This window comes from Ambystoma mexicanum, chromosome 2p, assembly GCF_040938575.1.
Source record: "Ambystoma mexicanum isolate Mex_15411 chromosome 2p, UKY_AmexF1_1, whole genome shotgun sequence".
Taxonomy (NCBI): Eukaryota; Metazoa; Chordata; class Amphibia; order Caudata; family Ambystomatidae; genus Ambystoma; species Ambystoma mexicanum.
In genome coordinates, this window is record NC_090923.1 from 1430433446 (window position 1) to 1430459811 (window position 26366).

Consider the following 26366-nt stretch of genomic DNA (forward strand, 5'->3'; position numbering starts at 1 on the left):
CATGAGTGGGGGCCTGGTGGAGGGTGCCCCTGGTGACTGGGGGGGTGGGGGTGGTGGGAGACATGAGTGGGGGCCTGGTGGAGGGTGCCCCTGGTGACTGGGGGGGTGGGGTGGTGGGAGACATGAGTGGGGGCCTGGTGGAGGGTGCCCATGGTGGCAGGGTGGTGGGGGTGGTGGGAGACATGAGTGGGGGCCTGGTGGAGGGTGCCCCTGGTGACTGGGGGGGTGGGGGTGGTGGGAGACATGAGTGGGGGCCTGGTGGAGGGTGCCCCTGGTGACTGGGGGGGGTGGGGGTGGTGGGAGACATGGATGGGGGCCTGGTGGAGGGTGCCCCTGGTGGCTGGGGGGTGGGGGTGATAGGGGACATGGGTGGGTGCCTGGTGGAGGGTGCCCCTGCACTGCTGGGGGGTGGGGGTGGTGGGAGACATGAGTGGGGGCCTGGTGGAGGGTGCCCCTGCACTGCTGGGGGGTGGGGGCGGTGGGAGACATGAGTGGGGGCCTGGTGGAGGGTGCCCCTGGTGACTGGGGGGGTGGGGTGGTGGGAGACATGAGTGGGGGCCTGGTGGAGGGTGCCCCTGGTGACTGGGGGGGTGGGGGTGGTGGGAGACATGAGTGGGGGCCTGGCGGAGGGTGCCCCTGGTGACTGGGGGGTGGGGGTGGTGGGAGACATGAGTGGGGGCCTGGTGGAGGGTGCCCATGGTGGCAGGGGGGTGGGGGTGGTGGGAAACATGAGTGGGGGCCTGGTGGAGGGTGCCCCTGCACTGCTGGGGGGTGGGGGTGGTGGGAGACATGAGTGGGGGCCTGGTGGAGGGTGCCCATGGTGGCAGGGGGGTGGGGGTGGTGGGAGACATGAGTGGGGGCCTGGTGGAGGGTGCCCCTGGTGACTGGGGGGTGGGGGTGGTGGGAGACATGAGTGGGGGCCTGGTGGAGGGTGCCCCTGGATGGTGGGGGGTGGGGGTGGTGGGAGACATGAGCAGGTGTGCAGGGTACTCCCCTGTTTTGTGGGCTGCCTGCAGGGGCCGTGGAGGGTGTACAGGGAACACCTGTGAGGACCCACCTAGCCTAATCGCGTGTATAACTTCCCACGCACCCCTGTAATACACGTACCAAGCCAAATCGCGTGTGATAATTCCCGCGCACCCCTGAAATACACGCGCCCAGGCTATTCGCGTGTGAAAATTCCCGCGCACCCCTGAAATACACGTACCCTGCTGAAATCGGGTGTTAAACTTCCCGCGCACCCCTGAAATACACGCGCCCAGGCTATTCGCGTGTGGAACTTCCCACGCACCCCTGAAATACACGCGCACAGGCTATTCGCGTGTGGAACTTCCCGCGCACCCCTGAAATACACGCGCCCAGGCTATTCGCGTGTGGAACTTCCCGCGCACCCCTGAAATACACGCGCCCAGGCTATTCGCGTGTGGAACTTCCCGCGCACCCCTGAAATACACGTACCCTGCTGTAATCGCGTGTGGGACTTCCCGCGCACCCCTGAAATACACGCGCCCAGGCTATTCGCGTGTGGAACTTCCCGCGCACCCCTGAAATACACGCGCCCAGGCTATTCGCGTGTGGAACTTCCCGCGCACCCCTGAAATACACGTACCCTGCTGTAATCACGTGTGGAACTTCCCGCGCACCCCTGAAATACACGCGCCCAGGCTATTCGCGTGTGGAACTTCCCGCGCACCCCTGAAATACACGAGCCCAGGCTATTCGCGTGTGGAACTTCCCGCGCACCCCTGAAATACACGCGCCCAGGCTATTCGCGTGTGGAACTTCCCGCGCACCCCTGAAATACATGCGCCCTGCTGTAATCGCGTGTGGGACTTCCCGCGCACCCCTGAAATACACGTACCCTGATGGAATCGCGTGTGGGACTTCCCGCGCACCCCTGAAATACACGTACCCTGATGGAATCGCGTGTGGAACTTCCCGCGCACCCCTGAAATACACGCGCCCTGCTGTAATCGCGTGTGGGACTTCCCGCGCACCCCTGAAATACACGTACCCTGATGGAATCGCATGTGGGACTTCCCGCGCACCCCTGAAATACACGTACCCTGATGGAATCGCGTGTGGAACTTCCCGCGCACCCCTGAAATACACCTACCCGGCCAAATTGCGTGTGAGACTTCCCGCGCAGCCCGGTATACACGCACACGTATTTTTTGTCAGCGTGTCCGTGTTTGTGGGTACCCCTTTGCACGTCATTTGTCCTGGAGGGCCACAGTATAGGACATTCATCATGGCAGTATATGGGTGCTATTTGTTGGCGCACCTTTTGGCGCACATTTCTTACGGCCGCAGAGACGCTACCGCCTGCTTTCTTGTGGCGGTCGTGTTTGTGCCTGTGCGCTGGTTTGAGCGTGCGCTTTTTTGCCCTATTCTATTCCATGAATACGTGTTGTAGGCGAGCGTGTGGGCATTCCGCGCACTTGTGCCCTGTACTTCCCCCGTGATGCCCACGTTTTTGCAAGTTGTTCCCCATTCCGAGTGTTACGCCCGTGTTCCGCCTACTTTTGTTGCGTGCGCCGTGCTATGTGCGAATTTCGCTGTGGCCTGTGCGATTTTCGCTGTGACCTGGCGCACGCTGTTAGATGGCCTGTGCGCCAACGTGCGCGGCACACTTTTTATCGCACATCCGCTGGTTTTCTCGCGCACGGACTTCCATGAATCGACGTGTGCTGCTTTTCGTGCGATTTTCGCACTTGCACTGCGATTTTCGCTATTCCACTGCGATTCGCACGTTTTTGCCCACTTGCGCCGCGCTAATTATTCCATGAATCGGCCTGTGAGTCTCCTTGTAACTGAAAACTGAATTTGTCCATGTATTGTGTGCATTACCCCACAAATTCCTATTTGCATCTGTCCTATTAAAACCCCAAATCGTAGTCCCATTGAAAGCAACCCCTTTAGCTTACAAGTCTATCTGTTATGTGCCTCTGTCCTTGTCATTGAAAACCGATTTTGCTATTGTAAGCAAAACCCCTTCCCTGAGCTGCCTGTCATTGTAAATCCAGGGTAAAACAAATTTCCATTTGCCAATGTATGTTTCCCTTTTGCATTTCCTTTCTCCCAAAACTGATTTTCCCATTTCATTTCTACTTTGCCCTGGTGTGCTGATTAGTATTATCTAAACTTCCCTATTTCCTCAAGTGTAGACCACACACATTTTCTGTCATTCTGTTCCCTAGCAGTTGTGAGCAATAATCAATATCCCATTCTGCCATTTTGCTCCAAAAACAGGGTTTCACTTTCCTTGCTAGCTTCCCATCTTGGGGTGGTGAGCTTTACGCCAAATCCAATTTCATCTCTCTATTCCTACTTCTTGCCACTGCCTTCAATTTAAAGGAATTAAGTTAGCTGATGTTTGGGGGTGGGTGTTGCAGGGGGGAGTGCTAAACCGTTGGTGTTATATTTTTATAAAATAGTTCTTTTTTGTGTTGCCATTAAAGATTGCGTGAATTAGAACAGGATATCTTAACCTAATTGTTTTGTAGAAATTACTGCATTTGTGTTACCACAACATAGGTGGCTGTGAAATTGTTTGATTTTCCTTCTGCATCAAAAATAATAAATTAATAAATATCTTATTGATACACAACGACCTGATTCCTGGTCCATTTTGGCACGGGGTGCTTGTGGAGGTTGGGTGTGAGACGTGTTGAAGGCCTACTCAAAGAAAATGTACCCATGCTTTACTAAAAATAAAAAACGCTTTATTGTACGCCACATTCATTGTCGGGGAAGGAGTCCCGGCTGGAGTGTGTCGTGTAATAAAACTGTGACAAAGTGGGGGCTCGTGCTGTGATTTGAGGTTAGAGTTTTCATCCGTGATAGTACAACACAGCAGGCTAACCCACTGAAGGTAGTGTTACTGTTAGTGGCTAGAAAGCTAGGTTGCATTGTAAAGGCGCCATCCAAAAACCTGTACCCGAGGTATCAGGGCTGTGTCTCAAAATTAAATATTGTAACCATAAACTATGCAGGAGAAGGGTGGAGATTTTGCCCTTACATAGATAACCCACCAGTAGTAGAACACTCTTCATAATGAACACTGTGGAAATTAACATGGCTAGGCAGCACCTTCTGTCCAAATTATTAATTAGAGGGGAATGGGCACAACAAAAACATGAAACCTGGCTATCTAGTATGATGCAACTGGTGACCTCTATAAGTATGGATGTGTGGTAGAACAGTGGCCTGTTACATCAAGTCCTGACTGACTTCTATATGACGCAGAATGTCAAAGATGAACACATTAAAATGGTCCAACTGACTGCATACATGTACTTCCACATGATAGTCATGGACGAAAAGGTACCAGGAAAATGTAACCTCTGTGAAAAAAACAGTCTGAGCTTTTAAATGAAACACTAAGTAGAGTAAGTAGAGGAGAAAATGCGAGAGAGACAAAATTCTGAGTTAGAATTAGGAAATACCATTCAGCAGCTAAAGGATGAGTTGGCAGTACAGCAACAAACCACTTCAGAGCGAGAGTCCCAATTATCTGCACTAAAAGAGGAATGCTAAGAAAGGGTTGATTCCCTGAGAGAGAGTCAACCAAAATTGAACCAACAACCTACATACAATAGAGTGTACTTGGAGGATATGGGCATTTTGAAAAATCTAATTAAGCAATTAGAAGAGGAAAATAGCAAGTCAATTATTAAAGTGGTCCATTCCCAAGGGGAATTTTACCAGGAGCGCCGGAAGTCAAACGCTATGAAACAAAAGAGAGATAACTTTTGTGAACTGAATAGCACACTGTATCAGGAAAAAATATGCCCTATGCCAGGAAGTGTGCAAATTAAAGACAAACCTGGAGAAAAGTGAGGCATGTTTTCAGGAACTGACTAACATAAAATTAGAGAATGAAAAATGAATTGGGGACATAAGACAAATAAACTGTGATATAGAGCAGACAATACAGACCACAAAATGCCCAGAGTGAGGAGATGCATCTCCTTCAACAGAAATGGTCTGAGTACTCCCAGACAATACAAGAAGCACAGAAAGAAAATGAGGCCCTGTGTGATGAGAACAGGGGACTCCAGAGCCAAGTAGTAGCACAAGAGAAAGTCATAGAAGTCAGTCAAGCCATGATAGCAGAGCACAAGGCTCATGCCTTTGCATACTATCAAGACATAGGAGCTGAGAAAGTGAACTTTGAGAGGTTAGAAAAAGAGTGTGCTAGATTTAATAAGGACTTGAGGAACCCCGAACAGTTAGAGATTGGTGGGGCAATCCCGGATCACAGTGTGATACCCTCTGTACCAAGGGACTCAAGCCAATTTACCACCCTATACGCGCAATGTGGCCTACAACCTGCAGTGTCAAGAGGATCAGGCCCAGAGGGAATTTGTCCAAGAATTGAAGTGGGCATTTGCACAAACTGCTAGATAGGTGTGCACCAACAGTAGGGAGTTCATCAATACCTATTTCCATGCACTCCCTAAGTACATTATGGCGCAGTTGGTTAGGGACTTCCATGATGAAAGGACCCTGGACTGGGTAATAGAGCAAGCTACCCGGATCTATGAGTTCCAAAAGCCAGTAGAAAATAAGAATTCCCCCAAAAGTCCCAAACAAACCAACACCCCGCTGCTGCCAAAGTGGCAGAGGTGAAGGTTACCCCCATTTAAGACCTAGAAATGGGGGGGGCCTAAAAATACACCTCGCACTAACCAACCAAACCAGAGGCAAAGAAGACCCTCTGACCAGTCCCAAGCAGGGAGGTAGCCAGGCAGGGTACCCCATAAATGTGTCACCTGACTCTGCCACCTACATCAGCCCAAGGTACAAGGGGAATAAACCCATATTGGGGTACATATGACTCCCCCGGCTCAGGGGTTGGATCCAACCAGGTAAGTATGGCCCCAGGAAATCTTCCTCCCAACTTCCATCCTAACATCCCTACAAACTTCCGACCAAACCTCCATCAGGAGGGCAGTAATCTTCCACCCTCTAGTTTATGTTTCTTCCCCAGATACCCTCCAAACCCCAACCTACAGAACAACCCTCCTTTCTCTACCCGCTTTCAGGAGTATAGACCACCAAATCAGGGAGAAGGGAGACCAAGAATGAAAGGCTACCATGGAAACCTTCCATATCAAAGTTACCCTGGGAGAAGGGACAGTTACCCTTCCTAAGAGCAGAAAAGATCTGACTCAAGACCCGTTTATCAGCCAGAGAGGGTGTCACAACTGGAGCGCCAGATCCAGAGCTTGACCCAAGACCTGAGTCGCATGTTGAGAGCTCAGCAGAACCCTCAGATGAATATGGCTGCTCAGAACAGCTCAAACCAAGGGACTGGCACCCCAGAACAATGACGGGGAGAGAACCCTGACAACCAGCAGGTTCCAGAGGAGGGGGCTCGGGAGGAAGGGGGATACAAAGCCATAAAGGAAGCTTCCTTCCTTATCTGCTAAGCCCCTAGAAACCTCTGAACCTGAACCCAAATCTCCTACCCCCGAATAGCTGCAACCTAGGAAACAGAGGGTAAGTAGGAGAAACCAAGGAACAAAGAAGACCCATTTTGTGGAGGAAGTCAGCATCCTCCAGTTTGAAGGGGAATAATCCTTAGAGGATTCGGGGAAGAAAGTCTTCTCTTTCAAGGATGGGGGGACTCCTTCCAAAGAAAAATGGGTCCCAAAAGACCATAACTCAGACTGGGTAGGTTTGGGGACTGACCTAGAACCACCTATCCCTGAACCCCAGAAATGTCATCCTGAGAACTCAGGAATGAATGAGGGATCCTCCCCCCAAACCGGTTCAAGTGACTGTCTCCAGGAGAAAGGGCAAAGCACAGAATCAAGGGAAAAAGGGGATTCACAAACCACCCAAATCTCTGGATGCCAAATTTTCTTCAGATTCCCGAACTCCGACACAGAAAACTGCCCAAGACCCCACAGTGTCGGAGTCCAAAATAAAGAAATTAATGGCCCAACTGACCCAAAATGCCCATTTCCTTTGCCCCCTCGAGGAGAAACAGGGTAGGTTTTATGCCCCCGTCTGGGTGCAACGGCAGTGTGCATATCCAGCACTGGTGGATACTGGCTCAAGCCACCCTCTTGTCTAAAAAGGCATTTGAACAAATACATTCAGTAAGGGGAGAGAGTCACCAAATTCCCCTCACACCTCTTCCTGGACCACTCCAGAACTTTGACGGGAATGACATTCCTGTTGGGGGGGGCTGCGGATCTGGAGATCAAAATTGGGCCACACAAGGTGAAACACCCGGTCATAGTCGTTACTCCAGATGGACCCCCCTGTCTCTTAGGGAATGACCTCCTTTGAAGGTTGTCACCACTAGGAGACTGGGTGAACAAGGTCCTCTGGACCCAGACTAACCGGCCAATAAAATTAAAACAGAGCACCAACTATGTAAGCTTAAATGGCACATGCCACATGGTTGAGCAGCGGTCTGACAAAATTGAGTTCCATTTTAAGAACAATCAAGTGCCTGAAGTCACTGTAATTGCTGTAGGACAACAAACTGGTGATGGGAACCCTTCTCCATTCCTGAAAATCAACCTTCCTTCCAGTTCTAAGAGGCATTCCACACTGGAAGGAAATACCCTGAAATGTTATACTGATCCACAATTTGAAAACCCAAATCTCAGGATAAAAAGTGATGAAAAACCAAATCAAAGCCTGGCCAATATTCAGAAAAAGGGTGAACAACTGTTCCTCCCCATTTAGGTAAATGAGGGGGGGGAGCCTGTTCTCGCCAGAGCATGCCTGAATAGTGGAAAAAGCTTAATCAGCGAAGCGTCATTCAGGAAACTTCCAAAAGATCAACCATTCCCGCATTTAAATTGATTGATAAGTGGGAAAAGGGCCTGCAAACTCCCAATTCCAAACATCTCCTGCATGCATGCTAAAAATTTTCATTGGTGATAAAAGTATATGGCATAATTGCTGGGTTGTGCGAGATGTCTCCTCTGCCTTCTACTTAGGCAGTGACATGCTCAATCGGTTCGCAATTAATTTGGACCTCATTAATTACAAAGCCTGGTACTGACTAGGGGGTAACCCCATGGGCTTTGGCAATCCTGAAAATGCATTTCGGTCAGCTCAATTGCTACCGTATGCTGTTGAAATTCAAATTGGAGAGGAGGTCACCATCCCAGGACTGAGCTGACAATTTCCAATCCCTCTAAAAATTAAGAGTGGATAGAAACTCCAAAACCCTGATGCTTATGTACATTTAAATCATCATCTCCAACAGCAGGGGTTGGATTAGAACCCAACACCATTAATTTACTTAGAACACAACACCATTCCAATATTGGTGGTTAACAGCGACCCTAGGAGTATCCCTCTGGGCGCAGACACCTTTATTGGAATGGCGGTTGATGACCAACATTTCTCCATTGACTTTGGTAATTAAATCATGGGACAGATCGCCAATGACTGCTATGACTGTGACAATGACTTACCGCCAGAAAAGATCTTCACCCGGCAAGGGGGGAATTTCTTGGTGTACTCTTCCTGCCCTTACGAGGGGGAAGAGGTGACCTGTGACATCAGGAAGGATGAGGTGATATTCCAGGTCCATAGTGACTGCCTCTCCTACCTGAAACCTCCTGTCCAGGTCAACACCATAACCAGAGATCTCTCCACGCAGCTGGAGGATAGTGCAGAGAATGCAAAACCCGAGGTCTTTCCAGGCTTCAGGCAGATGGTTGAGGAATGGGTCAACATCGCTGATGCCTGTGAGACCGAGGAGCAAAAGCAAAAGCTGAAACAGGTGTTTTTAGATTTTCAAGAAATCTTTTCTGTGGACTCGTATGACTGTGGTCACACCAAAATACATTCTACGTCCATACCCACGGACCCTGGGATGACTACCATATTTGTGAAGCAATGTCGGTTGCCTCTCGCATCTATGGAGTCACTCACAGAAATCATAAACAACCTAGAGTCCTGTGGTATAATGAGTCCAGTCTACAGTACCTTTAATAATACGGTACTGGGGATACTAAAACCTAATGGCCAATGGAGACTATGCGCAGATCTTAGGGAGTTAAACAAATGAGTTCACATGTCCCGATGGCCTCTTCCCTACGTTGACCAAGGACTGGCCCAGATCCAAGGGTCAAAGGTGTATACCGTCATTGACCCGACCAATGGATCCTGGACAATACCTGTGAGTAGGGCAGACCAGTACAAGTTGGCTTTTACCTTCGGGCGGCAGCAGTACACATGGACCCGAACTCCCTTTGGATATATAAACTTCGGCAATAAATGTAATATCTTTCTGCACAAGGCCATGCCCGAATTGGGTGAAAGGGGAAACCTGGCCTATGTGGATGATGTCCTAATTAAAAGTTCAACTGTTGAGAAACACATAGCGGAAATTCGCTATTTTCGGACCCAGTTGAAGGAAGCCGGAGTGAAACTGTCCTTCCAAAAGGCGCAGTGGTGTAAAACCTGCGTGAAATTCTTAGGGCATGAAAACACACATGAGTGTCTCTGTACCCAGGAGAAGAAGGTGGAAGCACTACTAAAATCGAAAGATGCCACAACTCTGCGTGAACTAAGGAGCCTTCTTGGACTGACTAATTACAGTATAAAGTTCATCTCCTACGCGAGTAAGACTTTATCCTCTGTAGAGGAAAAATGTTATGATTGTGAGAAGGCACTACTGGCAATGGTGTGGGCATTGAACAATTACTGTCCGTTCATCCAGGCGGAGCACCTCATTGTTGAGACTCCTCACCAGCCTATGCAATACCTCCAATGTGACAGGATATGGGCAGGGAATGTGAGTAATTCCAGAATTACTTCCTGGATTCGTTCCATGTAAGGCTTTCCTGTGTAGGTCAGATATGGCCAAAACAAAACAGTCTCCTCGTGCAAGGTTTGGCTGACTTGCATGATTGTGCTCGAGAACACTGTCTCGAGGATGAAAGTCTCATGACACAAGATAACATGGAGGCGTACCTGAATTCCCCACACAAAGGGCCTCATTACGACTCAGGCGGTAAGGGTTTTACGGTGGCGTAAACAGCGCCGACCCTTACCGCCTGAGTACGAGGTCCCTTAGCGCCATGGCGGATTTAACACCTGCTTTTAGCAGGTGTTAAAATCCATGGCGCTAAGGGACCATGGAGTTAATTACGCCACCGTAATTTACGGTGGCGTAATTATCGCCTTCCCCACTCCCATTATGCCCTATGGGGCAAAAATGGGAATGGGGAAGGGTAAATGGGGATTGGGGACTTACCGCCCCGCCGACCTCGGAATGGGGCGGTAAGTCCGCCTACCACCATGGCTTAAACGTAGTTTACGCCATGGTGGTAAAGTCACAGCCCAGGCGGTAACTTACCGCCTGGGTCGTAATGAGGCCCATAGTCTATGAAGAAGACACGTGCCAGGGGATGCCCACAGTTTATGTGGACGGGTGCTCCTACCATGTTGATAACAGCGGGGAAAAGGAACTAGTGGCTGGCATTGGGAATGCCTGGGTGAATGATACCCCAGAGCCCTCTGCCGGGTACAAGATCAGTCCCCGAAGTAGTCAGGTGGCGGAGTTGATGGCAGTTCATCAGGCCATCCTCACTGCCGTGCAACACTGACTCCAAGAACTGGACATAATCACTGATTCAGATTATGTCTGCAACGGTTTTGTGGAGCACCTGATTAATTGGAAAACCAGAGGCATGCTGTGTGCAAACAATAAGCCATTCAAGCATGGCAAACTAACACAATCCATTGATTATCTGGTCACCTCTAATGAGATGACCATCTACTGGAAAACCATCAAGGGTCATTCCAGAATAGAGGGACCCGACAAAACTGGAAATGACCTGGCTGACCAGTTGGCCAAAGCTAGAGCCATCCATGGGGATCTCCTTGAGATCAAGTCCCTGTTGGGGGAAATCCAGGCCACTGCTGTCAACGGGTCCCAAACACTTGCCCAAAATTAACTCTGAACTGCCCAGTGGAGTAAGGGGATCCCAGATGCTGATCTGATTACGGCACAAAAAGGGGATCCAATCATTGGGAAATTGTATCAACACATTGAAGATCACAAATTTTCCTCTGACCGAAACCAATTACATCGGGAAAGAGGATCTCCGGGTGTTGATGAAGTTTCCCAATATGTTCAGGATCCAAGACGGTTTGTTGGTACAGAGATCCATCTCTGGATATGACCAGTGGGTGGTACCTACCTTATTCCGAAGCCTGATGCTAAGTCATGCCCATGACATGACCACAGCCGTGCATCAGGGGTTTCATACAACTTTGGAAATCTTGTGAGAGGTTGCATACTGGCCACACATGGGTCAGGACCTCAACCAATATTTGAAGGGGTGTCTTGTGTGTGTGCAATTTCAGCCAATTTCACTCTCAGACCGAGCTTCCCTACAGAAAAGGGGATGACACTGTCTTGGTCAGATATACAAGTAGATTTCATTGGGCCCGTGATTCACTTCTCCAGAGGAAAGAAGTGCATGTTAACAGTAACATGATTGTTTACCAAATGGTTGGGATGTCTCCGGCCCCAAATTACAAGGCAGAAACAGCAGCTGCCCTGATGATCAACCACATATTGTCACGTTTCGGCCTTGTCGAAAGGATTGAGTCGGATGAGGAACTCACTTCACCAGCGGGGTGATGTGGGAGATGCTTGGGTTAAAGAGAAAACTCCATATAGCCTCCCGCCAAGCCTCTAGTGGGGGATTTGAGAGGTACAATAACACGATTGTGAGCATTCTTAAGAAGTTTGTGGTGGACTCTGGGCCTAGTTGGGACATCCGAGTACCGCTTGTCCTGATGGCCATCAGGTCAACACCACCTTCTGTGACAAAAATGTCACCATTGGAGCTAATGACTGGATGAAAAATGCTGCTTCCCCAGCATCTGCTCTACAGAACACAAGAGCATACACCTATTAATGCATCCATGACACATGAGTATATTGAGAATCTGAGAAAACACCTGCAGCATGCTTTTGTGTACTACTCAACGGAATCTGGAAAAATCGTCAGAGGGGATGAAAACCCATTACAATTTGAAGACTACTAAAAAAGAATATCAAGTGGGAGACAGGGTCTACTTGGACAATTTTCAGAGGAACCATACCAAGGAGCCGAAGTTCCTTCCTTCCTGGTGCGGCCCCTTTGAAATTGTTGACAAAATCTCACCTGACACCCATAAGATCTGCATCCCAAAAGGAGAACAGACAGAAGACAAATGGGTCCACATCAATCAGTTGAAAAGCTGTCACCCCAGACACACTTTGCGACTGATTGATGAGCCAGTTGAAAGTCAAGCAGAGGAACCATCTGAGGAATGAAAAGAAGGGAAAAAATTTAAATCAAACAGAAGTATTTATATATACAGGCAGGTAAGGGGGACTGCTATGGGCAGTACCTTCGCCCCATCATACGCAAACCTGACAATGGGGTGGTGGGAGCCTACTTTTTTAACTGATTTGCTCGCATCCCGCTTTTCCACACAAATTGTCACCTGGTGGCGATATATTGACGATGTTTTTGTTATATGGAAGGGTACCGAAGCTGACTGGCAATTGTTTGTGAAATGTATAAATACTAACACGGTCAATCTACGCTTTACCGAATGCCATAGTACCACCGAAATTGTTTACCTTGATGTGGTTGTGACCCTTGAAAGATCTGGTCTTCACACAGCACTACACAAAAAACCCTCTAACACCGGTCTACCTCTGCATGCCACTAGTTGCCATCCAATGTCATTCAAATGCAGTATTCCTTATGGCGAATTCATTCGCTATAGAAGGAACTGTACAGACCTGGCATCTTTTGATTATCACTGTGCCCAGGTGGCTCTTAATTTTGTGAAACAAGGTTACGAGCGTAGAACCATAGAAATGGCCTACACCAAGGCCCGTGGACTGTGTAGGGATCAACTATTATATGGCATTAAGTCCGATCAGACTACTACTGATGATGAACCTAGACTTATTGTCTCGTTTGATAATGCCTCTAACCATGTCCGTAGAATTATTGAACGACATTGGCGTGTTCTCATTTTAGATAAAGATCTATGCCCTCTACTTTCTAAACGTCCCACTATCACATACAAAAGAGTACCCTCGCTTAGAGACAAACTAGTATCTAGCTTTCTGTCACCCATCGACAAAAGTTCTTCTCTCACCAATTGGTTGGCGGTCTCCCCCATAGGCTTTACCAAATGTTCTAAATGTAAAGCCTGTGCTCATGCCACTGTATGCAAATCTTTCATACATCCAGTCACCAAATACCATCAGATCATTAAGCATTATATGAACTGTGATACTGTTTTTGTAGTCTATGTTCTCTCATGTCCCTGCATGAAGTGGTATGTTGGGAGTACCACATGTAAGCTTAAATTAAGGATCTTGCAGCACCTTAGGGTGATTAAAAACTCGGATCCCGCATACTCTATGGCTAAACACTTCATGCAGGAACATGGGAATGACCTGAATTTGCTTAAATTTGTCGCAGTGGCACATGTTCCTATCCATCCAAGGGGTGGCGATCGTGTTTTAAAGCTCAGACAATTGGAGACGAGATTTATTTTGGACTTTGATACCAAGTTCCCCAATGGTCACAACCTTGATGAGGAGCTATATACATATTTGGGTACTTGAGGTCCACTAGTATACTTACATGGGTCTGCCTTCCTTTTTTGATATATCATATCTGACTCCACTGCTTGTTCTGAGTTGTCTTTTCCCCTTCTATATATAAAGTGTTTGTTCACTGTTCTATCCTTGGCCATTAAGTATTACTATTTTTCCACCTTATTTTACTGGTGGCTTTATTATTTCAATTTGTTTGAGACCGGCATTGGTCTCACTCTTCAGCTGCTGCAGTCACGACCTTTTAGGAAATCAGCTTTATTTTAAAACATTACCTGTAGTCCTTGGCTTTTGAAATGTTTATTCATTACTTAATTTCCTTTGCTGTGATTCTTTCGTCGAATTGCATTGACACTGTACCACTGCCCATGCACATTCTTTGAAATTTTGGGTTGTACCTTTGAGACTGCCATTTCATTCTCAGTTGCTCTGTCAGTTTGACCTTTTCCATTATATCCAATTATCATGTATGTACTGTATAGGGTAGAGTTGTATTTTACCTATTTTGCACATGTAGCTATTGCTATTTTGGCTTTGCTTATTTGCACATGTTGGTTTTTTCATGTACTGTATTGTTAAGAGATGCATTTTGCAATTTTTGCACATGTTTATGCTGCTATTTTGGTTCTGCTTATTTGCACAAGCTCATGCTGCTAATTTTGGCTTGCACTTGCACTTTATGCCTTCCATCTCTAGTCCCAGCATGACATGCCGTCTGGGTTTCAACTTTTGTATACATGAACTAGCTGTTTTTATCCTGACATAGATTTGACCCATTGTGGTCGTTTTATACCATCAATGTATTTTATTCTACTCTACGTGCAACCCTCATCTAAATTTTTTTAGTGCACTATGTACTTATTGTGTGCGTAATTGTCCTCTTTCGACCAGGAATCCACAGTGGAACTTGGGATGCATTTGGTTTGGTTCATGTGGCTTAGCCCATTCTCTTGGTCGCCTCCCTTATTATTTTAGGGCTGCCTTTATATTGTCTGCACTTTGCACTTTATTTATTGGCTTACTTTGACACTTTTTGTATGCTCATTCCGCATTCCTTTCTTGGCTCCAGTGTGGGTAGATTTCCGCCCCCCCATTACAATATGGCTGCCATTGAATCCATGCCTCCATGCACCCTTCGTTCCATTGACACAGTGAAAGGACTACATGATTTTATAACTATGCTTTGGTCCTTTTTTCCTTTACGTGACCAATCGCTCAGTTGAGCGTGAAACACGTTGTCTGCAGGTCGTGCCGACGGGTGTCCTGCCTCTTTTCTGCTGCTTTCCCAGCCGTGTTTTTACACATTTTTGTGTTTGTTTCATTAAACTTTTTTATGACCTTCCTCGTGTGAGCTGCGCCTTTTTTGTTTGGATTTTGCCATATGATCCGCGGAGAGTGCGGTCTTCCCTCTCTCCTCTCTTTTCTTCTGAATATATATATATATATATATATATATATATATATATATATATATATATCAGGGAGTAATTTACTTGGTATTATTGTAAAAAATGCAAGTTGTTATGGTTGTAAATTCTTTGTAAACCTTCTGGGGAAAATGGTTATAAAAAGTACTGAAACTAACATCCTTAAATTATAATTCCAGCCTGGAGAGGCACACCCTGCGGAACTGGAAGGGAAGTAAGAAAGGGGGTGCCGTGCCACACTCTTCATTCAAACCAAAGACGGAAGGGTATTCTGGAGTGCCCACTCCCCAAAAGGAGAAAGGAAAGAAGGGGGTGCCATCCCATACCCACCAAACCAGAGATGGAAGAGGATACTGGAGTACCCACTCGCTGATGAAGGAAAATTACGCAGAAGGAAACCCCACTCTACCCTACTCTTCCCCAACAGAAAGTCATGGAAGAGCCAGGGGGATTTGTGGGGTGCATTTAAAGGCCCTAAACAGAAATCCCTTTCACCAGAAAGGCTGCATTTAAACATTGCCACCAAAAACAGCCCTGCTGTATTTTACTTTTATTTCACCTGAATGACAATAAGTTATACTGCATCAAAAACGGCCTTGCGTTACTTTAATTTCACTGGAATGACAAGAAGTTACACACTGCATCCAAAAAAGGCCTGCTTTGCTGTTAATCAGAAGAAATTGAGATGCATGAGATCCTCCATGACTTAGAAATTTCACCAACAAGCCTTATGAAAGAAGAAATGAAACCAAAGTCCAAATTTATGCCACAGTTGGCCCACGAGAACATGATTGATGCCTTTCACAAAGCCATTTCAACTGATATCAACACAATATCAGAACAACACAGGAGAGCTGGGAGAACAAGAAAGAATATTAGTGATCTAACAAAAGGGGAACAACTGGCATTGCAAACATTGAAAAGAGACACCACCATAGTTATTAAAGAAGCCGACAAGGGCGGGAAGATCATCATCATGGACAGGGTTGACTCTATACGGATGGCACAAAGCCATCTACAAACACCTTTTTGCTATGAAGAACTTCGCTCTAACCTCACCAATGAGTTCAAAGCTAAACTGACTGATATAATTAATGCCTGGGAAAGGAAAGGCCTGATCTCAGATCACAAGAAAGCTTATTTACAGGTACAACACCCAACAGTACCGACAATGTACTTTCTACCGAAGGTACATAAGACATTTGTGGACATACCGGAAGGAAGGCCAATTGTCAGTGGGATTGGATGGGCAACAGGGAAAACTGCCAGACTGGAATGTAACATATTTTTGTTCAATGACAAATGTTACCAACAGAAAAGGGGAGTAGCTATGGGCATGAAATACGCACCAGCGCTTGCAAACCTCTTCATTGGCATGTTTGAGGACAAATTTGTGTACAAGGAACCTTCACTTTCCGACAAGATTATACTATGGGCACGGTTTATTGACGATGTGCTTTTAATCTGGAATGGTCTGGAAGAGGATTTGGCAGATTTTCAAAATAGAATGAATGTGAACAACCTAGGGATTCACTTTACTGGACAAGCAAATAGCACAAGTATAGATTTTCTTGATTTTACAATTTGTGTGTAAGGAGATAATTTACTCACCAAAACCTTTCAAAAGCAAACTCAACACCCTATGCCAGTAGCTGTCACTACCAGTCTGTCAAACAGAATATACCCAAAGGTGAATTTATACAGGCACAGAGAAACTGTGAAGATAATAATGATTTCCTTCAGGAATGTGACCTACTAAAAAGAAGGTTCAAACAGAGAGGCCACCAGATACACCAGAGATGTATCGAAGAAGCATATGAGAAAGCAAGCCAGATGACAAGAGTACAAACAATTACACCCAATCGGAAGAAAGAAACAATGGACATGGATAAAGTACACTTTATAACCACATTCTGTGACAACAATTTTTAAATTAGGAAAATTCTCTCTAAAAACTGTTTCCTGCTTAAGCTTGATCCACACCTGGAGAAACATATTGATGACAAACCAAAAATTATCTTCAGAAAAGACAAAACATTAAAAATGAATTTGAGTCCATCACTAGTCCCTCAGTTACCAGCAATGACTACAGAAACATGGTTACCATCCATAACAACAGGGTTCAGGAAATGCGGAACATGCAGGATATGCAAATTTGCACATGAAAGCACACTGATGTTTCAAGATTCACAAGGAACGGAAATGAAAATCAACAGCAACATCAACTGCAGAACTAAATATGTTGTGTATGGAATAAACTTCACATGCAAACGCATATACATAGGAAGCACAATAAGGGAACTAAGGATCAGAATTTGTGAAAAATGTTCAGCAATTGGAAGTCAGGACGCAACTTTACCACTTGCACAACACTGGCAGCACAATCACTAGTTGGAAGAAAAGCGAAATCTAAGATTTGTAGGGCTCTGGAAAGTTGTACTAGGAAAAAGAGGAGGAAACAGGGAAGCCCTGCTACAACAAGCGGAAGCACGTTTGATATGTATATTCGCTCGATAGAATTTGGACTGAACAAGGACAGTGAAATGGTGCATTTCTTATGAAACACATGTAACCAAATATTGTGAACTAATGTCTTGTTGCATACTTTTTTGGCTATTGAGAAATTAGACTATTATGAATTACTTTTCCACTTGGTATATGAATGTAATCTGATCATATGCATCTATTTGGAACATTTATTAGATCACTATTTGACACAGTCACAGACTCCTGAATATTTACAGACTACACCAGATTCAGCCATGTGCATCCGTATGGAACACTGTCATTGACAAACAAATTACTGAACATGCATAGTCGACAATTGAGTAGCCACATTTGAAATATTCAACTGAACATACATTTCATACATACCCATTTTCGAAACATTGTGTTAGATTACATAGTCACAGACTACTGAATATGTCAAAGACCACATTTGCTGAGTAGGTTTTACTTTTTCGGTACCTCATTGGACTAGACAATGCTGAGCCTGACATATTCCAATTCGTGACTTCAATAGGGTTATTCACAGATAAGGTAGACTAAACTTAAGTGGGACTTCAATAGGTCTAACAACATAACTATTGGCTAGCGTTCCGATTATATTGCCAAAGGCTCATACTGGAGCTAGGGAGACAAGCCCTCAAATCAATGAGGAGCTATCTGATCTTATTGATATGTGAAATTTATGTGATGCATTACTGCATTAATTTGTGTCTTTTTATGTACAAAAACATTAGAAGAAGCATTGGGCTTTGTTTCTTAATGCTTCATTTGAATTCATAAAACCTACGTAAGTATGGGAGTATGGGAATAATGGCACCTAAATGGTTTATTTCTGGGTTTTGAGAGCCCAAAATATGGCGCTGAGATAAAGAATCCAATACGGAGCCGTTGAAATAGAGAAGGGATACACAGTCGCCATAGTGACAAATAAAGCTAGGTACGAGGCAGGATGCATTCAGCCAACGCGAGGAAACATGATGAAGACTTTTCAGGTAAGCCCTAAAGTTCTGTACAGATGGACCTGCGGAGAGTATAATAACTTGTTACTATAGATACTTTCATCAGGAAGGCTGAATATGAGCACACATAAAGTAAACGGAGGAACCCACACCCATTAACATAAACTTTTCAATATTGGCACGCACACTGAATTTCAAGCAATTACTAATGTTAAGTAACTTTAAGCACCACACACGGCACGCAACCTGAATTTTAGTCGCTCTGCAACGATTACTAAAATAGTGATGTTTCAAAGTAAAATAACTCAACTTTATAGTATGTAAACAATGGAAACAGGGATTGCTGCAGAGATTTAATATTTGTTGGTACATAGGGCCGTCCATACACACTTTCTGACACAAAATGTACATGCATGAACAGGGAAGAATATGCTGATCTTCAGTAACCATAAACCTATGCACTTTCAGGAGGGATTTGAACCCAGTGATTTTTGGACATGGTACTCAATGAAGATGAAATTACGTAAGAAAATGGGACGTTGCATCTAAATTCAAAATCACCTTGCACCTAGTTTGGTAGGGACGTTACTATTAATCTGATCACTGGGATCTTTCATAGTGTTTTTGGGATGTTTTAAACTGTTGCTATTCCTTTTCTTTGTGCCTCAGCACTTGGCGCCATTTGCTATTATGTGCGAAAAAACGTTCTTTTACAAAAACGCTTGTGAAGACAGAATTGTAATAATTGGGAGTTTTTGGTTATTTTGTCAGGCGTATGGAACAATCATTTTGCTTTGCAAAGATTAATTTATCTACTTTTCCTCAGAGAACCAATTTATACTGACCTGTATCAATTTTCTTTTTAATTGTGTTTCTGCAAACTCCTACCCACCCTTCCCAACAACCCTGCCAAATATCTGTGATTTTTGTGTTGTTTTTATTTTTCATATTTCTATATATATTTTTCATTTTCTATGAATCTGTCTACTGATCATTTGATTTCGGTCTGATTAAAATTGCCCTGATTTGAAAAAGGCACTTGTAGTGCCAAAAACACGTGTAAACCAATAGGCACCACCACATTTCGAATGACTTCAAATTTTGTCTTTTATGATTTCTAAACAAGATAACGTTTTTGAAGCACAGTGAATTAGTGTGGCGCATTCTTTCTGTGTGTGAGGAAACATTTCACTTGTGTTTGTAAATGAGTTACATGACTATTTGATATCCATGATTAAATACCTCTCTCTTTCGTTCCTTGACAGGGAAGGAAAGGCGGGGAGGTATCGCTAAAGGCACAGAAAAAGACAAAACAGAATTCAATACCACTGCAGTTGTCAACTTTTTCCTGTGGGTCAACATACCCAACATAAAACGATACAAGAGGGCCACCTCCCTGCCCAACTACCAGGAACCCGAGGGAGAAGAGAATGAAACCAGTCCCAGGACAAGAGCTCAAGTGCATGCTGAGAAAGAAGATAAAAGGAATAAGGAACTTGAGAATAAAGAAGATATAAATCACATTGCACCACTTGATGATCACTGATGCTGAACTCTGAGGCTGAACTATCACTGGAACAGTAAGAAAGGAATTGATGCTGAGGACTTTTTTAATACATCACCAGCACACTATTTCTGTTGATGGGGAGGACTATTTTTCACAAGAGCAATCATCTATAACAGACTACTTCTTCTACTTCCCTATCTCTAGATTGTATTGGGACTATTTTTAATACTATTTTCACAAAAACAAACATCTATAACAGACTATTTTTCTCAACTTTTGTATCTACATTTTATTGGGACTATTTTATATATTATTTTTCACAAGAACATATATCTATGACATACCATTTTTTCTACTTTTCTATCTTTAAATTTTATTGGGACTATTTTTTATACTATTTTTCATAAGAGCATACATCTACAATGGACTATTTTTTCTACTTTTCTATCTTTACATTTTTGTTGGGACTATTTCTATCTTCCATATTTTTATATTTGTATGTTTTCGTCAGCACTATTTGTTATGTTTTATATTTTTCAATGAACAACAGAATAATGGAAGAGGTTTAAAAATCATCAATATAATCTTTTATTATTGTCATTTTATGTGGTTGTAAAATTAGAAAAAGGTATATACAGCTCGCCTCATTCACCATTGAAAAATAATAACCTACTATTGCCCGGTACCAAGTAATCTGTAAAATATTTTCATATCCTTATGTTCCTGATATCTTCATAATACCCTGATCAATATACCACAGGACACAACTACAAATAATTCACTTTATGACTATTGCCCTCCTTCTGTTTTCCTTTCTCTTTTGTTGTTTTTATTTCTTATTTTATCTCACACTGCATTTAACTGATTATGATAAGATAAATGTGTCCTTATAGCATAATGTTAGTGAAGAAGTTAAAAAACAAGTAGATTTCCAGTTAGAGCAGGAAATGGTATTCCACCCAGTTGTGGAGACAGTAAGTGCTAGGAGAAGTATTGCATATGATGAAAATTATCTGAGAAGTTATTTTGATAATTCCATAAATATTGAACGAAACTCATGGTATAGGTCAATGGAGAAGGTGAGGAGATAGTGATCAAGGGAAAGCTGCTTTGTTTGCTTACTTATCCCCTATGCCATAACAGCCTCTTGAATATTTATCTCTTAAGAAGTACCTGCGTACAGAGCACACTGCTTAGTACATCTCGCAGTATGCCAGACCAGAGGACAATTTCAGGGACAATCGACCATAATAAAGTATCTCACAGGATCAGAATTCCCCTACATAGACAACTATGTAAAAGATGCACACATGATGGAGAGTATACAAATGAAAAGTAAGGTGCTCAAGTACATATTATAAGGTCCAAAAAGAGGAGATGTTGAAGTAGTGGATCACCAAATATTAAGGTGTATAGATGCCCAGTTTAATTTGATACCTCATTGTGCCAACAGACAACAAATGCAAATAAAATGGAAAGTATATTCACCAGGAGGATGGGTTGATGGAATAATGGGATGCAAAGCAGAGGCAATATGGACTGCACCAATAGAAGTGATAAAAACACAGACAGAGTGTGATGTGAGGAATGGAAAGAAACTGCAAAATCTTTAACATGGACGGATGATGAAGCAGGACCACTACCCATAACCAAACTACAAGCATCGACATTATACTTTAGAAATAATGGCTCTGTAAAGCTTGGTGACAATGGAGGCTGCAAACCATTTTGGATGTACCAGGTATGAAAGTTGGCACAGCTGTACTAATGGACCATTACTGTGCTTGCGGTAGAAGAGCTTATATGCAGCTTCCACCCAACTGGGGAGGCATATGTACAATAATGCTATTAAATGCACCAGCATTAGTAATACCACAAAGTGAGGTTGACATTTATTCTTTTCTTTCAATGGCACATAACAGGAACAAAAGATCCCTAGACCTAAAACGCACAAAAAGAACTATTTTTCCAAAGAAGACAATGCTTCATTCGATTAAATCCCTGAGAGTCATAAGCTGTTTGGTAAAACAACAACATTCTTCACATCCTTTCTAATGCCTAGCCTGCAAGCAGCAGCAAATGCCCAGTGGATCCAGATAACTAGGTGGGAACTCTTACAATCTATTAATGCCTCAATAAAAGGCTTTAATGCCATCAAGGAGGAGTTAAGAGCGGTCAGATTGATGACCCTACAGGACAGGTATGTTCTGGACCTGCTCACAGCCATGGAGAGAGAAGTGTGCACAAAGATAGGGCCAAGTTGTTGTACATATGCACCTCCACATAATGAGGAGAATGGGATCTTGAAAGAGGCCATATACTCCCTGAAAGAGCTGCATGATGAAATGGAGGAGGACGTGGATGATATTGTGGACGATAGCTGGTTCAGTTATCTATTCTCCTGGATGCCTACCTGGCTGACAGATGCATTCACATTTATGTTGCCTATTTTGGTACAGGTCCTAATGGCTTTTGGCATCTTTAGAATAGCAATCAACCAATCTAAAAAGACTGGGAAGAAGGCACTCCAAATGACAATAATGGTTAATATGGCTGACACCGTACATCAGTACACTCAAACTGATGATGAAGGTTACTTTCCCATGTACCCATTGGGCCAACCAGCTAGATCAACTGAATCATTCTTTACATGCCCAAAAGATACCCATAACTACAATGAGCACTGGATGAAATATGATGACAATGGCTAGTGCTGGTTTATGACATGTAGTCCAGCAGAATACGTTGCACAAGGAGGTAATCTGAGGGGGGTCGACAGAGTGTGGCTGCCAAGGATAGCTATAATATGATGAGACAAAGTGTAGGCGTGGTCTACGACTCGACCAGAGGGGGAATGTAGTGGGGAAATTGTTGACTAGGGAGCTTGTGCCCTGCTGCCTTCCTCAGAAGAAATAGAATTATAAAATCAGGAAGGACATATTTGAAACTGCACTTTAAATTCTCCTGCAATTGCAGCTGGCACAAAGAATAGTTAGTTTCAATATACAAGTAGGGGACAGATAAGGCATTAGCTTGCACAATTAGTGTGTTTTTAAATAGAATAGACAAGGTGACAGGGAGGCATGTACCCAGGATAGGGATTCACTACACAAGCAGAGAAGCATGACTATAGGTAGGATCAGGTTGCAGCTTACCGATAGGTAGATATATCATGTGGCAGGCATGCACCAGGACTCGGTAGATAGCAAAATAAATGCAGAGAAAATGTGTCCTACAGAGGAAAATAACGTGACAACCAGATACCATTTCTGCACCAACACAGCAGAAATTGAGCTCTGCAACTTTAAGAAAAAAGCCCAGTTAAGCACACTTCAATAAATACACTTAATTCAGAAAAATGCTGTGACCGGCTAGATGGTAGCTGCCTCGAAGGAATGTCAAAGCGCAAGGCTTTGTATGGAGGGTTACATGGCAGAAACAAGATACCACTGTGTGCATCCAGCTGTTGAGGTAAATTAAGTTATGATAACACAACAGACTATTTGAAGTCTATGGGATGGCCTGAACATCCCAGGAAGTTAATAAGTAGTTGGCAGATTAATGTCTCTGCGATTGTCTAGGTGTGACAGAGGATCACGATGTGACTAAAAAGACAACTAATTGCTGCAATGAAATCTTAACAGGGTGGAAGTAGCATGATAGTTATTCATAAATGTTTCGAGAACAGGATGGTGCAGTCACTGTTGCTAACAGGTCCTTGAGACTTGACTACGTCATGGCAGATGAGGTAAAATGGGCTGTTTTATTTAATTAAGGACACAGCGATACGCTTGTCCTCTCTCTTCTTATCTACATAAAACGTGTCATCATGCAGTCAGTTCATGGAGAGTGTGACCACCTGTTAACCGACTAACCCATGTCTTTTTTAACCACAGAAGTAAGTTAGAGCCTACCAATAATATTCAAGCCTTATGAGGTCATACATTTTATGGTATGGGATGTTTTATGGATGGGCCCTTAGATAAAGAGTTATCCAATCAATAGGGTGGGAAATATAGATACTATATGTAGCTTAGCAATTAGGACCAATGAGCAGTAGAGATAGGTCTCCATAACTCAGTGATCATGATGACATTAGAATGACTCATTTGTGTTATATAAACTTCTGTTGTCTGTTCAATCATTGGAGAATCTTTAAGTGAGAGCTTGGCTTTTAATCTTGCTTTTCTCCCAGTGTATTGCAATAAAACTGTCTTACCTTGCATTTGGCATACCACAATTGCTCTGTGTTGTCTCTTCTTTGAGAAATACCAGTTAGTGGGCTATTTGGCTTTGCCCTCTTGTTTTCACAGAAAAATAGAATTCATTTAACACCAGAATTAGCACAGCCTTTTCCAATACCAAAGACATCTTTACCATATACAGGTAACTAAAATCACCCACCTCACCATCTTCTACCATCACCAAAGACACATCATGGTGTTCTGACATTCAAGCAGCACTCTTAGGCAAAATAGAGACCCTAACCCAAAAATACTCTCACAGCAAGCCACATTCAACAATGACCCAACAGTTTCCAAAATCAACTGGATTCCTCCCCACCCAACTCCTTCCACCATACGATTCACCTTCAGAGACCTTAAGTGAAGTCTTAAAGCTAATCCAAAGCCTGAAACCCTCAAATGCAAAGGTGATATTTGCCCAGTATCCCTCATCAGCCACAGTCATTACTGCCTTCATAAACGCCTCATTCTCTGAAAGTACCATACCAGCCAGCCTTAAAGAAGCATGGGTCCTCCCCCTCCTAAAAAGAACCTCACTAGACCCATCCAACTACAGGCCAATTACAACTGTCCCCTTTGTACTAAAAATGTAGACCATGCAGCCTACCTGCAGGTTCAGCAATTCCTGGAGGACACAATCCTAGGGATGTGCCAAACCGGCTTCTGCCCAGGACATGGGATGGAATTTGCCCTTCTCGATCTCAAAAATCAGCTTGATGAGATTAGGGATAAAGGAAACTGTGCCTTGCTCCTCCTCTTGGATCTATCCATAGCGTTCAACCTGGTCAACCATCAAATCCTCTGCCAACACCTTACCACCCACGCCAACTTTTCCCCACATGCTGTTGCCTGGATTGCATCTTTCCTGGAAGGCAGAGTCATAAGATTCTTCTCAGGCACGGCTAATGCTTCACCCTCCCCAATCACATGTGGTGTCCCCAAGGGGTCCTGCATCGCCCCCACCCTCTACAATATCTTCACCAGGCCACTCTTTAAAGTCCTAGACTCCCTCGGCATAGCTTACACCAACTATGCCGGTGACACGCAAATCCTGATCCCACTCTCAGACAATTACACAGAGGACTCCAATAACCTCAACATCTACTCCACTATTCAGGCATAGATGGCAGCAAATCACCTCTGCCTAAACAGCGACAAGACAGAAATCCTAATTGTCAGCACAACCAATGCCCGCAAATCATTTAACACTCAATACACCTCCTTCCAGATCGACCAGTGTGTACTCCCGGTCTCAACCACAGTAAATACACTAGGCATCTACCTTGATGCCTCACTCACCTTGTCCAGACAAGTTAGCGCCATTGCCTCCTTGGCAGCTTACACAACTAAAGTTCTCAATACAGCCATACCCGCCCTCTCCAAAAACAATTGCCTCACCATTGCCCAGGCCATCATTGGTTCCAAGCTAGACTATTGCAATGTCCTATTTACAGGCAACTCTGATGGAAATATTGAAAAATTGCAAGTTATGCAAAATAACGCCCTGAGAGCAGCCCTCAATATCCCTAAACAAGAAGACATCTCCAAAGCCAGAAGAGAAGCTCACTGGCTGCCCATCGAGGAACGGATCACCTTTAAAACATTGTCCATTGCCCACAAGTGCCTCTCCAATAGAGCGCCCCCTTACCTCACACAAATAATCACCAAAGTCCACTCCTCGAGACCCACCAGGACCCCCTACAGAGGCAAACTTCTTGTGCCTAAAGTGAGGAGATGCAAAGCTGCAGGCTCCAGCTTCCCCTACCATGCCGCCAAACTCTGGAATGACCTCCCCCCGTCCCTGAGGGCTGGGAAATCCTACTGGATCTTTCGCAAAGTCCCCAAAACCAAAGCTCTTCTCCTAATCCGCCCACCCTCCCATCACATCAGCAACATTTTCCATACTTTACATCAGTATGAACAGTACAATCAATATGTATGAGAATGCTATGTCTCAAGGCAACCAATGTAATTTTACCTATCCATTTGCCTCTGCTACTAATACTTTTTTTTTAGACTAAGTGTGCTTCTTTTGACTTGTACCTGCAACAGTGCCTCAATGCCTCCGGGTTGTATGTGCACTTTATAATTAAATAA